Source organism: Balaenoptera physalus (assembly GCF_965194825.1).
Source record: "Balaenoptera physalus genome assembly, chromosome: 13".
Lineage (NCBI taxonomy): Eukaryota > Metazoa > Chordata > Mammalia > Artiodactyla > Balaenopteridae > Balaenoptera > Balaenoptera physalus.
Genome location: NC_138892.1, coordinates 67,181,475 through 67,195,937, shown reverse-complemented (window position 1 = coordinate 67,195,937; position 14,463 = coordinate 67,181,475).

Below are 14,463 nucleotides of genomic sequence, written 5' to 3'. Positions count from 1 at the left end.
TCTGAGCAGCTTTCTTTTCCAATGAGCCCCACTCCGAGGTCTACCCTCTCACTTCTGGTTCTTTCCTAGATTTAACACCCACTGGTTTTCTGTTCATTAAGGTGAGATGGAAATTTTATATAACATAAATAGGGAATTCAGGCCCAAACCTCCTTGAATGTCAAGGCCAGTCCCCAAACCTTATCTCATCACTTTTATTTTTGGTCAGGGTTCATTCAGCCAAACCACTGTGGTGTCACCTTTCATTTATTTACCTGGTTTCTGCCTCAATGTTCATAGTCATTCCACAATTCTGGAATACTTCCCTTCCTCTACCCATCTCTTCTGGAGAAAAAAAAAAAAAAACTAATGAAGAAATAAAGTTAAATAAAATTAGGAAGATTGTGTTTAAACATAAGGAATAATCACTAATTTTTAAATGTCAGCTGAAGTGAATTTCCAGATATATTGTTCTGTGTCATTTCTGGATTTAATTAAGAGAAGAAGTGATAGCTCATGGTATGCCTGATCTAAGGCATTCCCTCACCTATGCGAAGAGGCCTGGGTGAGATGCTTTCCTAAGGTCTCTTCCCGAGCTGGAGTTCCATGATTAACACAGAGGAAGTAACTTCATCTCACAATTTGATTACATTGCCACAATAATCTAAGTGATAAATACATGGGAGAGATAATAAAAGCATCTGCTAATATTTTGAAAAGAAGATAAGTAAGATTATCCTCTAGGAGGGAAAAAGAGATTTAATCTACACATAATGAATGAGATTGATCATCATGGTGGTAAACCCAGAGACTGTAAATGTTTGCTTGGAGAGTTTTGAGAACAACCAAAACTCCATTCAAGGGCATAGTGTAATCTCAGGGAGGCAAATGTAAAGAACCAAAGGGACTGGCCACTGTAAAGCATAAAAAAGGGAGACCCAAGAGTCATAGGTGATAATATATGTCGAGCTACATCCTATGAAGAATTTGGCTCAATGCAGATATAATTATTTAACAGTGTGCACTTTGGTGGGTAGGGGTAGTTCAGTATCTCATCTCCTAGTGAAATATCTCTCCCAGGTTATTCATAGTCTTTTCCATTAACTATAGTATTCACAAGGTGACTTCCTACTTGCTAACTCATGTTCCCAGCTACCTCAATATTCGTGCAGGTACCCTGGATGGAAACACAAACAGTCTGGTCATTAGAAATAAAGAGCCTTCACTTTTTTTTTTTTTTTTTTTTTACTTTCTCAGATAAAGGTATTTAGTCATTTGAATAGTTGCTCTGCAAAAACTTTAAATTTAAAAATCCCTTACTTTTAATAAAAATAAAATTCCTTACTGGCACATGTAAGACCCCTGGCACAGGCCTGACCCATAATAAATATTTGGTATTTCCCTCTTCTTACTCCCGTTCATATTGTAACAAATAAGTGATGCAGAATTATACTAACCGATTGATATGGAGTACCTACTCAGCTCTCTATCCCTACTGGGCTGCATCCTTGGACAAGTTATTGATCCTCTTGGGCCATCAGATTCCTAAGATAAAGTGAGGGGTTTGGAGTAGGTGATGTCCAATTTCCCTTCTATCTCCAACGGTCAAAGAGACTGAGTATTTGAGATTGACCCTTAGAGGGTCATTACGATCCCATTCAGCCTGAGATTCAATTATTCTGCTCAATTGATCTTTCTTAATAATAAACAAAATCAAATAACTTGAACAAACTTTCAGGTTAATATGGCAGCAAATTAGCAATACCTAACAGACATCTTCTCCATTTCTTTTTAAAATACCCATGAGAATATACTAAAAGATAAAAATCTGGCACCAGCATTGTAAACCAAAGAGAAGATGTGTCAAAGTTCAGAGGGACTTTCCAACTTTCCACCAACTACATCATTTATTGGGAGGGATTGAGAAACATATTCCTGGATGGCACAAACTCTACCCTTTGAACCAGAACAGCAAGAACTACCGCAAAGTAAGAGGAAGACTTTGACTCTCCCCCAGTGCCTGCCCTTAACTCCAGGACAAGGGGATCCACTGTCCAGAAAACGGAGAGTTGTCACCTGAGCCAGCCAAAGTCATAACCTCTCTTTCTTCCCCATCAGCCATTCTATTTCTATATCCATTTAGAGGCTACACTTCCCAGTGTGCCCCTCAGCCTGAAGTAGAGGAGGTTGGGTAACAGTGTAATAAATATCAAGTACAAGTGGGGATGGGAATTGTACTGAAAACTGTGTGTGGTAAGTGCTGGGGGGCAGGGGGAAGGGTTATATTTTTCATGTGCTACACTTTCATAGGAATCACATTTCAATCACTGTCAGACATCCCAACTCCTTCCAGCAGACATATGATGTGCCGTACAGGACCTTTGACCTTCTTTGGGTAGATCTGGGAAGGAGAAACTGCCAGGCCCAGAGCGAGCAGTAAGGGAGACTAAGACCTACTCACCCACCCTGTCTATTGGTAACCCAATACCAAGGCCTGTGAAATTATTTAGTAACATCAGAGAAGAGGATATTTATACTAATGAGTCAAGGAAGAGCTAAGTGTTTAAATGATTGCTACAAAATACAAATACCACGATTCTTTATTTTAAAACAATTACTTCAATATTTTCACTAGCTAACTATTCTCAGGCTGTTTTAATGTTTCGTAGCCATTTCCTGGTGATCCTTATTCACATGGGTTTTTTTTTTTTTGGTTTTTTTTTAATTAATTAATTAATTTATTTATTTATGGCTGTGTTGGGTCTTCGTTTCTGTGCGAGGGCTTTTTCTAGTTGTGGCAAGTGGGGGCCACTCTTCATCGCAGTGCGCGGGCCTCTCACTATTGTGGCCTCTCTTGTTGCGGAGCACAGGCTCCAGACGCGCAGGCTCAGTAGTTGTGGCTCACGGGCCCAGTTGCTCCGCGGCATGTGGGATCCTCCCAGACCAGGGCTCGAACCCGTGTCCCCTGCATTGGCAGGCAGACTCTCAACCACTGAGCCACCAGGGAAGCCCCACATGGGTTGTTTTGATCATAGCTTTTCACAAGAATTATCCAAGAGACTGGATTAACTAGCGTAGCTATATCACCTTTAACGGTTCTGTCAACTGGAATATAGCCGATGTAATTCGTCATTTCTATGATTGAATGTATTCTTAATTTGAAAGTAAAAACCAAATGGAAATCCCTGTCAAGATCAATAATGCATTAGACACAGTACAGAGCGTTACCAGAAGGATTTTGTTCTGCTTTCTCTTCAATAGCTCATGTTGAAAGAATGGCTGTAATATTCTAAACTGTTATATTATTACAATCAAACCGGGGCTGGAAAGACTTAGAGTCTAGATAGTTTGAATAGATGAAAGGCAATTCAGAATTTGCCCACTTTTCACTTTATCATCAGGATAACAGCTATATTTTAGATCCTTTAATTCTCCCCCTAAATTTAGAAAATAGAATATTTTAGAAATATGTTCATAATTAATAGATTTCTCCCCCTTTTCTGTACTTTGAAAACTTTCCTTATGGAAACCTAGAGGTGGCTGCAGCCGCAGCAGTGGTCAGAGCTAACATTTGTTGAACGCACACTGCTCTTGTGACCACATGCCACACACTGTGCTCAGCATTTCACATACATTATCTCATATAATCTTGATGATCATTCTAGAAAATAGGTACATGATTACCCCCATTCTACAAATAAGGGATGCAAATACCGAACACCCTGGAGAATGCTCTCTGAGAAAGAAAACCTGTAAGAGTGGAAAGGTATAGGTTCACAGAATGTTATGGTAAATTAAATCTTATGTGTAACCAAGAGAGTTTCTGTCTTAATTAATTAGTTAATTAATTAATTAAAATCAACAAATATTTATAGTGTGCCTGGTATGGCAATTTTCTAGGCAATTAGGGAAATAGCAGTGAATGAAACATAATACAATCACAATGAACATGGGTTATGGGTAGACACAGGCCATGAGTAAACCAATGAACAAGTTATAGGCCCTAGGAATAAAAATGAAACATGATAAGGGATTAGGCAGTGATGGGAAATAGTCAAGGATGTGGAGGGTATGGAAATGGTGACTACAGATGCTTTCTCTGAGAAGACAGGTTTTAAATTGAGAATTCAATGAAGTGAGGGAGTGAGACGTGTGAAAATCTGGGGAAAAGGTTCCAGACAGAAAAAACAGCATTTGCAAAAGCACTGGGGTGAAAACAGACTTGGTAAGGACAAGGAACAGAAAGAGGGCTGGTGAGCTTGCATCTAAATCAGTGGGAGGAAGATTAAAGTTTGTAGATGTAGCCATGTGTTTTACGTCTAGTAAGGACTTTGGATTTTATTGGGTGTGAGATATGAAATTTGCTAGGTGTTCATCCAAATCTCTGTCCTCCTCTTCCTTCTGGGCACATAGTCAGACCAAATTTCACAGTATACATTGTACTTAGCAGTGGTCATACGCATGAGAACTAACCAATGGAATGTGTGAATGGAAGTGACGTGAACCATTACCAGGGCTGGCCAGTAAAAAGCATCCATCCATGCATCTCTGTGCCATTTCTCCTTTCTTGCTCTCTGGGATAGAAATGCTGATGGCAACCTTCAAATCCACATGTTGAAGATGACAGAGCCTCCATCACCTGAAACCCTAATGACCACATTGAGAAAGTCACGCCAGCTGATTTTCACTTACCCAAAACTCTTATGTGAGAAAAAATTAACTTCCATTTTGTTGAGCCCTAATATATTTGGGTCCGTGTATTACCATAACCTAGTCTACCATACTATCCCTGAATATCCATTCTCACTTTTTGCTATTGTAATAGAACCCTTAATTTCCAACCTAGTGTAAGACTACGTGGAATTAAAATTATATTTCTAAGCCTCCCTTGCAGTTAAGTGTGGTAACACAACGCATTTCTGGCCAATAGAATGTGAGTGGAAGCAATATGCACATTTTCAAGGTTGTATCCTTAAGGGAAGGGGCATGCCCTCCTCTTTTCCACTTCCTACTGGCCTGAAAGCAGATGAGGTCGCCTTCGTGAATCAGGATGAAGATTACACATTATACACAGTGGAGCAATAAGATATATGTAGACCGGGTTCCTGACCTGTGAAGGCATCATTAACAGCCCTTTTATCCTGTTGAAGCTGTAGTTATCTGGGGTCTCAATTTCAATAGTTACCTATATGTTAAATAATCCAGCTGTTGGAAGATTTTTAAGGAAAGGTATAATTAAACATAGTTTGGTTTATATTTTAAAACTCTGGTTGCTAAGTGGAGAATCATCTGTGGGGGCCAGAGTAGAAGTAGAGAGACGGGTTAAAAGGCTATTGCAGTAACCAAGGTAACAGATGATGGAGCAGCCCGAGGGGGAGAGAAGTGGTATGATTCAGGATGTCTCTGGAAGACTGAGCAAATGTTATCTGATAGAGATGAAAGTAAGGTGGTTGCCAGAAAGAGAAGAGGAGAGAATGACTCCGTAGTTTCTGACTTGAGCAATTGGGTGAATGGTGGTGCCACTAACCGAGATGGGGAACATTGAGGAAGGAGCAAGTTTGGGGGAGGAAATCAAAAGTTCTTTTTTGGCTACTTGTCCAAGTGGAGATGTCTAGTGAGTTTAGGAGTGTTCAATCTGGAGTTTAGAGAAGGTGTTAGGACTAGAATATACTCGAGGAAATCAAATTAATACTACTAACACAATGTACTAGTGTAATCTCAAGAGGTCTTTTTATAGCCAAGAATACAGGTAAAACAGAGGCAATACCATGTTGGACTGGCCCAACATGACATCTGATATTTTTCTAATTGGCAATAAAATAGGACTTAATACATAGTATATTTTTAATTGACATATACAACAAGAATTGGTATCCAGCTCTGAGACCTTCAAAAGATGACATAACATTTTTTTTATTGAAGTATAGTTGATTTACAATGTTGTGTTTGTTTCTGGTATACAGCAATATGATTCAGTTATATATATATAACTGAATATATATATATTATATATATATTCTTTTTCATATTCTTTTCCATTACGGTTTATTACGGGATATTCAGTAAACTTCCTTGTGTTATACAGTGGGACCTTGTTGTTTAGTTTGCATCTGCTAATCCCAAACTCCCAATCCAATCCTCCCCTGCCTCCCTCCCCCTTGGTGACCAAAAGTCTGTATTCTATGTCTGTGAGTCTGTTTCTGTTTCATAGATAAGTTCATTTGCATCATATTTGAGATTTCACATATAAGTGATGATAGCATATGGTATTTGTCTTTCTCTTTCTGACTTACTTCACTTAGTATGATAATCTCTAGGTCTATCCATGTAGCTGAAAGTGGCATTATTTCATTCTTTTTTATGGCTGAGTAATATTCCATTGTGTGTGGGGGGTGTGTGTGTGTGTGTGTGTGTGTGTATATATACATACATACATATATATGTGTGTATATATATATATACCACATTTTCTTTATCCATCCATCTATCAATGGACATGTGGACATTTAGGTTGTTTTCATGTCTTGGCTATTATGAATAGTGCTGCTATGAACACTGGAGAGCAGGTACCTTTTCTAATTAGAGTTTTGTTCAGATATATGTCCAGGAGCGGGATTGCTGGATCATATGACAACTTTATTTTTAGTTTTTTGAGGAACCTCCATACTATTCTCCATAGTGGCTGCACCAATTTACGTTCCCTCCAACCATGTAGGAGGGTTCCCTTTTCTCCACACCTTCTCCACCATTTCTTATTTGTAGACTTCTTAATGATGGCCATTCTGACCAGTGTGAGGTGATACCTCACTGTAGTTTTGATTCGTATTTCTCTAATAATTAGTGATGTTGAGCATCTTTTCCTGTGCCTATTGACAATCTGTAAAAAGATGACATGATGTTTTAAAACATTTAGAGAGGGAAAAGAATTATTGGCCTGTTGCCCAAGAAGAACATAGTTAATTGTCTTCTACTTGTTTTTAATCATGTAACTATAGAAGTGTTCCTGTCTGTCTTGCATTGTCTCCCAAAGAGTGGGAAAGCCTTTATCACTGGGAGCCATACTTGCTAAAGAATAGAAGAAAGTGGCATTTGTACCTCCAGAGGCACAAAGTAAAAGAGGTGCTTTTCACTGTTTCCCCTCCCTTTATCTCCCACCTTCTTAGTGGATACATATTCTCTGGTTAATTGTTGTCTATTTTGATTGTTTGTTTTGTATTAACCTCACCACTAGCCACCTAGGAAGGCATATACTGCTTTCCTAAAAGGGCTCATAAAGCCCACATGCACAATGGGTTTAACTACACAGACTTGAATGACCTTTCCCCAGTTAATGTAAATACAATTTACAAGAGTATGCTTAATGCATTTGAAATTGTTAATGATGTATAGATGGAGCTTCCAATGGTGAGAGACCAAAATCATAATAGCCTGCTAAATTGTGAGCATTCCTAAATAGCAAAAAGATGTCCTATATTATTTCCAATTATTTTCTCTCTCATTCTCACATTCAATCTTGCCTTAATTACTTTTGCTACTTTCTGTCACCTAAGTCATGTCCTTGTATTAGCTTCCTAGGGATACTGTAACAAATGACCTCAAACTTGGGTGGCTTGAACAACAGAAATTTATACTCTCACAGTTCTACAGGCCAAAAGTCAGAAATCAGGGGGTTGGCACGGTGACACTCCCTCTGAAGGAGAATCCTTCCTTGCCTCTTCCTGCTTCTGGTGGCTCCTGGCATTACTTGACTTGTGGCTGCATCATTCTAATCTCTGCCCCTGTCTTTACATGGCCTTCTCTTCTTCTCTGTGTCTCTTATAAGGACACTTGTCATTGGATTTAGGGTCCACCTAGATAATCCAGGATGATCTCATCTAGAGATGCTTAATTGCATTTGCAAAGATTCCTTCCAAATAAGATCACCTTCAGTTTCCAGACAATAGGACATGGACATGTCTTTTGAGGGAGCTACTATTCTACCCACCACACTCCCAAACCTGGCTAGATTATTTTGGTAACTTTATAAAATACAGATCCCTAAGCCCCATCCTTAGAGACTCTGATTCCATGGACCTGGTTGGTTTGTACTTTTGTGTTTTATGGTGGAAGACAAGAACTATATCAGTGTTAAAAAAAAAACAAACAAACTCTCCAGGTGATTCTGATGGTTGTATCCCCATCCTTTCAAGATCTTGATTTTTGAAAATGTCATTTTGATCTGTTATTTCATCAATGCAGTGAAAGACAATATAATATCAAGAACGGTGCGATGGTACAGGGGAATTTCTGGACTTGGGAATCTTCCAAGCCTGAATTTGAAATCTGTCTTGTACTATCACCTGAATTCTCCATGCTTCAGTTTTCTCATCTGTGGAATGGAGATCTTTACATTATCGTGTTATTGTGAAGATTAATAAGATAACATGTGTAAAGCCCCAGCACATGCTCAGTGATCAATTAAATCAAGACTATTATTAACAAAAGGTGGATTGGGCTGCCCACTTTATTCCATATAGTTATAATACACTTACCTGAAAATAACTCATTAATGGTGTATCATGATTTGCATAATTTTAATATATCAAAAGAATAGTCTTGATCAGTTTTAGGATTATGGGAAAGTTTGACAAAATAGTGAGAGAATGTGGTAGAAAATATCACTTTCTTACCTGCCACAATGATGATTTTGCAACTTCCATGTAGTTTCTAAAATCCTAGGTAAATGAAAAATCTCCAATGTGCAATTGATTCAGTGGCTATACCTACCCCACTGTCATGGACTGAATTGTGCCCCCCAAATTCATATGTTGAAGCCTTAACCCCCAATGTGACTTTATCTGGAGATAAGATCTTCAGCAGGTAATTAATGTTGAATGGAGTCATATTGGTGGGACCCTGATATAATAAGGCTGTTGCCTTATAAGAGCAACAAGACATGTTTCCTAGAAATGAGTTTGTAAACTCATCAAGCATAAACTGAAGTCGTCATTATAGACTGTTTAAAGGGAATATCAGATCCATTGTTTCACTTAAATCAGAATTTATCTTTTTCCTTGAGTAAATTTTCTTTTCCTTTTTCCATGAGTAAATTCCTTGATCATGGGATGGGTTTATTGTTCACACCCCTGCTCAAAAAGCTTTAATATTCATCATTGCTTTCAGAATAATCCGAAGACTCGTCAATTCACTGTGGCAAAGACCTACCGGAACTTAGCCCCTCCTCTTTATGTGAACTTTCGGTCAGGTCCAACTGGTACACCGATGTCTTACTGACCACTGACCGGCTTTGTTCTTCCCCCCTCTGCAAATTTTTGCAGCTCATTTCCTCTGTCTCACATGCTCTCCTAACACAGCCGCCCAGATCCAATCTAAACAACACTTTCTACTTCACCTCCTACCTTTTCTGAAAAGGCTTTGCTGCCCACTCCAGGCCAAGGCTCGATTCGTGGGGATTTTATTCTTGTCCCAGCACATTGCACAGGGTAACTCTTTAAATACGCTTGTTGATCTAAATATATTTGTCTGTGTAAAGATAAACTGGGAAGAGGAAAGACAGATTTAAATGACCTTATAAGGCCCCTTCTGACTTGAGACGCCCTGATTCAATGAACTTTAAAGTGTATCAAAACACATCGTACAGAGGCCTCTCAGTGTTGAACAATATGCCCTTTAAAGTGGTTGCTGCATTTCCCACATTTCTTTCATTGTCCAGAAGAAGGCCTGACAAGCCCACTAAATGATTTGGAATTCTTTCAGGTCTTGTGATCCCATTGTTTGCCATTATCTAATCAGCATTTTATAGTCATTGGACCCAAAGGAGACAGTCTGAAAACTTGTTGGAAGGGATGGAAATTTCCAGTTGTAGAGAAGAATGCTAATAGTTTAGAGATGTCTCACTCCTGTGGATGTCCCAACAAAAGGTTAATGTGAATGTTGCCTGTGGAAAATTTCCAAATATAGTTACCTTTCTTGAAGATAGCTGAAGGCAGTTGTACAGAGATGCAAGTTGATGTTTTATTTGGATGATCTTTACCTAAAAATGAAGCCGCAAAGAATTTGCTGTCTTGACTTAAATTGGAATATTATAATTTTTTTGAATCTCATTTCCATATATTATTTCCATGCATGAGAGGTCAACGCCTTTGTGGGATAGTGACGTGGAGAGATGTCTGTGTTGGCAGGACTGGGAGGCACGAAGGCTGAGTGATTTCAGGGATCTCAGAATCCCTGTTGCTTCCAAATATAACCTCTTCTGGTTTTCACTCAGCCTGAAGTTTCTACTTTTGGAATGCTATTTTTGGAAAAAAATCAGTTTTATACACTGGTTACAAAAAGTATACACAAACACACATACAGAAGTGAAATGCAAAATTTGTAAAAGATATGGAGGTACAAAAGGTCTACAAAGTCATCCTGAAAAGGAAGAAGAAAGTAAAATTTTAAAATCCTGTTTGAAAATTTTATCTGGTGTGGCCCCATGTGAAAACCAAAACCTTCTATGCCAAAATCTTAAGAGCCAAAAGCATGTGTCTAGGTTTCAATATGCTCAGGGCTGTATCAAGAGCTGTTATTCTAGGAGCAATTCAGCCTTCACAGAATCTCTCCACTCTTGTCTTCACTCCCCTGCTCAGTGTCTTTGTTCAGCCCAGCATCTCTTGTCAGAATTTTAAAGACAACTCTCTGATCTCACAGCCTTTACTTTCTCTCCACTTCCATCCAGAGCTAAACCAGAGGGACTTCTCTGCTTAGCAACCCTCAAAGCTCCGTGTTGCTCCAGGAGAAAGTCTAGGCCCCTTCAGGGCTCTTGTGTGGGGTCCCTGCAGACTCACCTCTGCTCTTTCCCCAGTACACTGTCCTCCATCCACACCTTCATCTTCCTAGTCCCGAAACAACTTCCAAACACTCAAGCATTCTGCAAACATCTGTGCCCTTTCACACATTCCCTGGATCTCCTTCTCCCTTCTATGTCCGGCCAAAGCATCCTAATTTTTCCTGGCCTCGCTCAGCTGCCACGCAGACCCTATAGGCAGAATCAGGCTGTCACCTAGGCGCATGTGATTTCAGAGTCCCAAGTTCTTTCTCCCATCACGTTACACTAACTGGATTGTGAGATGCAAATTGTGACTCTGAGGCAAGAGGCACACAGAAGCCCTGGGCCACATGACTCAGGTTTCTCTTCACCCCACCTCATCCAACTAGCCCCCCAAACTCTGGTTACAAGGTACCCCTGCTCTCGCCACCACCTCTGGCATCATGCTTTGAAGTTTCTCCATAGGGCCCAAGGCTGGGAGGTCAGACTCAAATGTAGAATTCCCACATTTCTTGGAGTCCCACACAGGAATTTTAAGGAGTTGCCCCCTTCTCCTCCCACACCAGCTCTGTCTGGTGCCATGAGGACCCTCAGGCACAGGCACGTGGATGCCCTAGCCTGCATGTCCAAACTCAGTCTACACCCACCCCCAATCACCATTGCTTGGAAAATGGAGCTAAGAATTCCAGGGTCATGAGTGCCTAGAATATGGTAGAAAGGAGGGCATGGGCCACCAGTGGCCAAATCCCTGTGGTCCCAAGACCACTTGCATTATGGGAGGGGTATAGCCGCATCCACCTGGGCCTTCTGACGAAAGCAAGGATGGGGATGGGGGGTAGAGGGAGAGAGGCTTCTCTTGTCCTGATCTAAGAAAATGAGGCAGTGGTGTGTCTTCAAACGAAAAGTGAAAGACAAGTCTCACTTGGTGAACTGTTTGTTTCTCGAGAATAGTGGATCTCAGCCAGGGCTGATTTTGCTCCCCATGGGATATTAGGCAATGTCCAATGTCCGGTGGCTGTCACAATGTGAAGGGGGTGGGAGTTGCTACTGTTATTTAGTTAGTAGAGACCAAGAATGCTGCTAAACATCCTACAATGCACAGGACAACACCGTCTCAACAAAAAAACCTTCTCTAGGGAATTCCCTGGCAGTCCAGTGGTTAAGACTTTGAGCTTCCAGTGCCAGGGGCCCAGGTACAATCCCTGGTCAGGGAGCTAAGATCCCACAAGCCACACAATGTGGCCAAAAAAATTTTAAATATATATAAATAAATATATATATATATGTATTTTAAAAACCTTCTCTAAAAGTTAATTTGTAAGTTGTCTATATATAATTCTGTTGCCAAATAAATCTTAAAGAAGAGTTTGGTTCATGTCACTTGACTACCCGCCCCTGCATTGCTTATAGACCAAAGTCCAAATTTCCTAGCTTTGGATTCAATATCATTCTTTATCTGGAGCCTACTCTGTCTATCAATTTCATCTTTCTCTATTATCTCCATATGTAGCCCAAAGCCTATGTCTGGACTACAGCCAGACTTAAATGTTGTAGAATGCCATATGGCCACCTCCCATATTTTCCACATCAATCTTTGGCTTACTCAACCCTGTATCCAGTAGTGAATTAAATCCCCAGCTGGACCGTCTAATGTAAAATGTTCGCAAGTCAGAGACTGTCTACACTTAAACATAATTACCCAATAGCATACATCAAGGCTGTAACAGTAACACAGTGATGACTAGCTCTTGGAGTTGGGAAAATTAAAATGTATAAATCACTAAAGTTGTTACCATTATGATGTCCTTAGCATATAATAGGTGCTCAATAAACAGTCTCTGTCCCCCACCCCCATAATGATAAAAGCATTCCCATAAGGAAAATAACTTTTACAAATAAATTAAGGTAAGGCTATTTGCTGTTTAAAAAAAAAACTTAATGTCTTAGCACAATAGAAGCTTATTTCTCACTCACATAGAATCCAAAACAAACGTTCCTGACGAGGTGGCAGGAGTGGAAAGACAGGCACAGAATTAGAGGAAAGCTCCGCTCCCTATGACCATTCAGAGCCCTAAGCTGATGGAATCTCCACCACCTTCCATGTGGCTTCCAACATCATCCTGTTTGTTAATACCCACTTGGCGGAAGGGGAAGGAGAAAGTGCAGAGAAGGTACTACCACTTCTTACTCATCTTGACCAAGAAGTGGCCCACATCATTTCTGTTCATATTTCACTAGCAAGAACTAGTGACATGGTCCAACCTGGATGCAAGGAAGGGTGGGGCTGGGAAATGTGGGCCTGGGCTGGTCAGGGCTTCTCAGCACCAGCCCTACACTATGGAAAGGGATTTCCCATCTTTGCCACAGCAAAGTACAAGGGAAGAGAGGAGATGAAGCGATATCCAGCACAGCAAGCAGGCTTGCCTGGCAGGGCTAGGAATTGGGGATCCCCAAGGCAGATGAGCATAGTTAGGCAGCTGCAACTAGAGATTAACATACGAAGTGAAGTAAGTCAGAAAAAGAAAGCCAAATACCATATGATATCACTTACATGTGGGATACAAAATATGACAAAAATGAACCTATCTATGAAACAGAATCACGAATATAGAGAACAGGCTGGTGGTTGCCAAGGGGGAAGGGTTGGGGGAGGGATGGGGTGGGAGGTCGGGGTCAGCAGATGTAAGCTTTTCTATATAGAATGGACAGACAACAAGGTCCTCCTGTATAGCACAGAGAAGTATGTTCAATATCATATGATAATCCATAATGGGAAAGAATATAAAAAAAGAATGTATATATGTCTATAACTGAATCTCTTTGCTGTACAACAGTAATTAACACAACATTGTAAATCAACTGTACTTCAATTTAAAAAAGGAAGAATAGTTAGGCAAGTGCAGAGAGCCAGACAGAGAGCCAGACCTTTGATCCTATCATTATGAATTTTATTTTGATTTAAGAGACAGCTGTAAATCAGATCTTGATGAACAGTTACTTGATGAGCAATGCTGTTTAAATCAAATAGTGTAGCTTCAGAAAAATGTTCGTTTCATTATATAATGAACCTGGTTTTCATTCAGGCGCGCCTTCATAATTTAAAAATCGAATCATTGCATCACTAAGGAGTCTTTTCACGGAATTCTCACATCCCTTCCAACTCTCCCTTTCCATCAATGTGCTTTCCTGTGGTTTCAGTTATGCCTACAAACCTGCAGGATCTGTCGCTGTGTTTCTTCATTTGCTGTTCTGTTTTCACTGCTGCCTCTGCTGTGTTTAGTTCTCCTTCTTTCTCTTGGCCCAGACTATTAATTTCTAAAACCCATCAGCATCCGGTGACTATTAGGAACCACTTCAGAGAACCTCAAAGGAATTATGCCTGAGTGACTTTTAGCCCATATATTTGGTGCCATTAAAATGTCATTTATTTTCTAGACTTATATGATGTTGTGTCAAACATGAAATTAACCTTAACTGTACAACATTCAAATTTTGACATTTCAATACCTTTATTGAGCTGTTAAAATAGAATTTTCCTTTAAATATGTCAATATACAAGACTTAGTGCTTTCCTACCTGATAGTTTATATCTCCCACATCAACTTTCATCCGGAGAAACACATCTTTGATTTTATAATAGAAGTCAGTGGAAAAAGGAAATATGTTGTATAGAA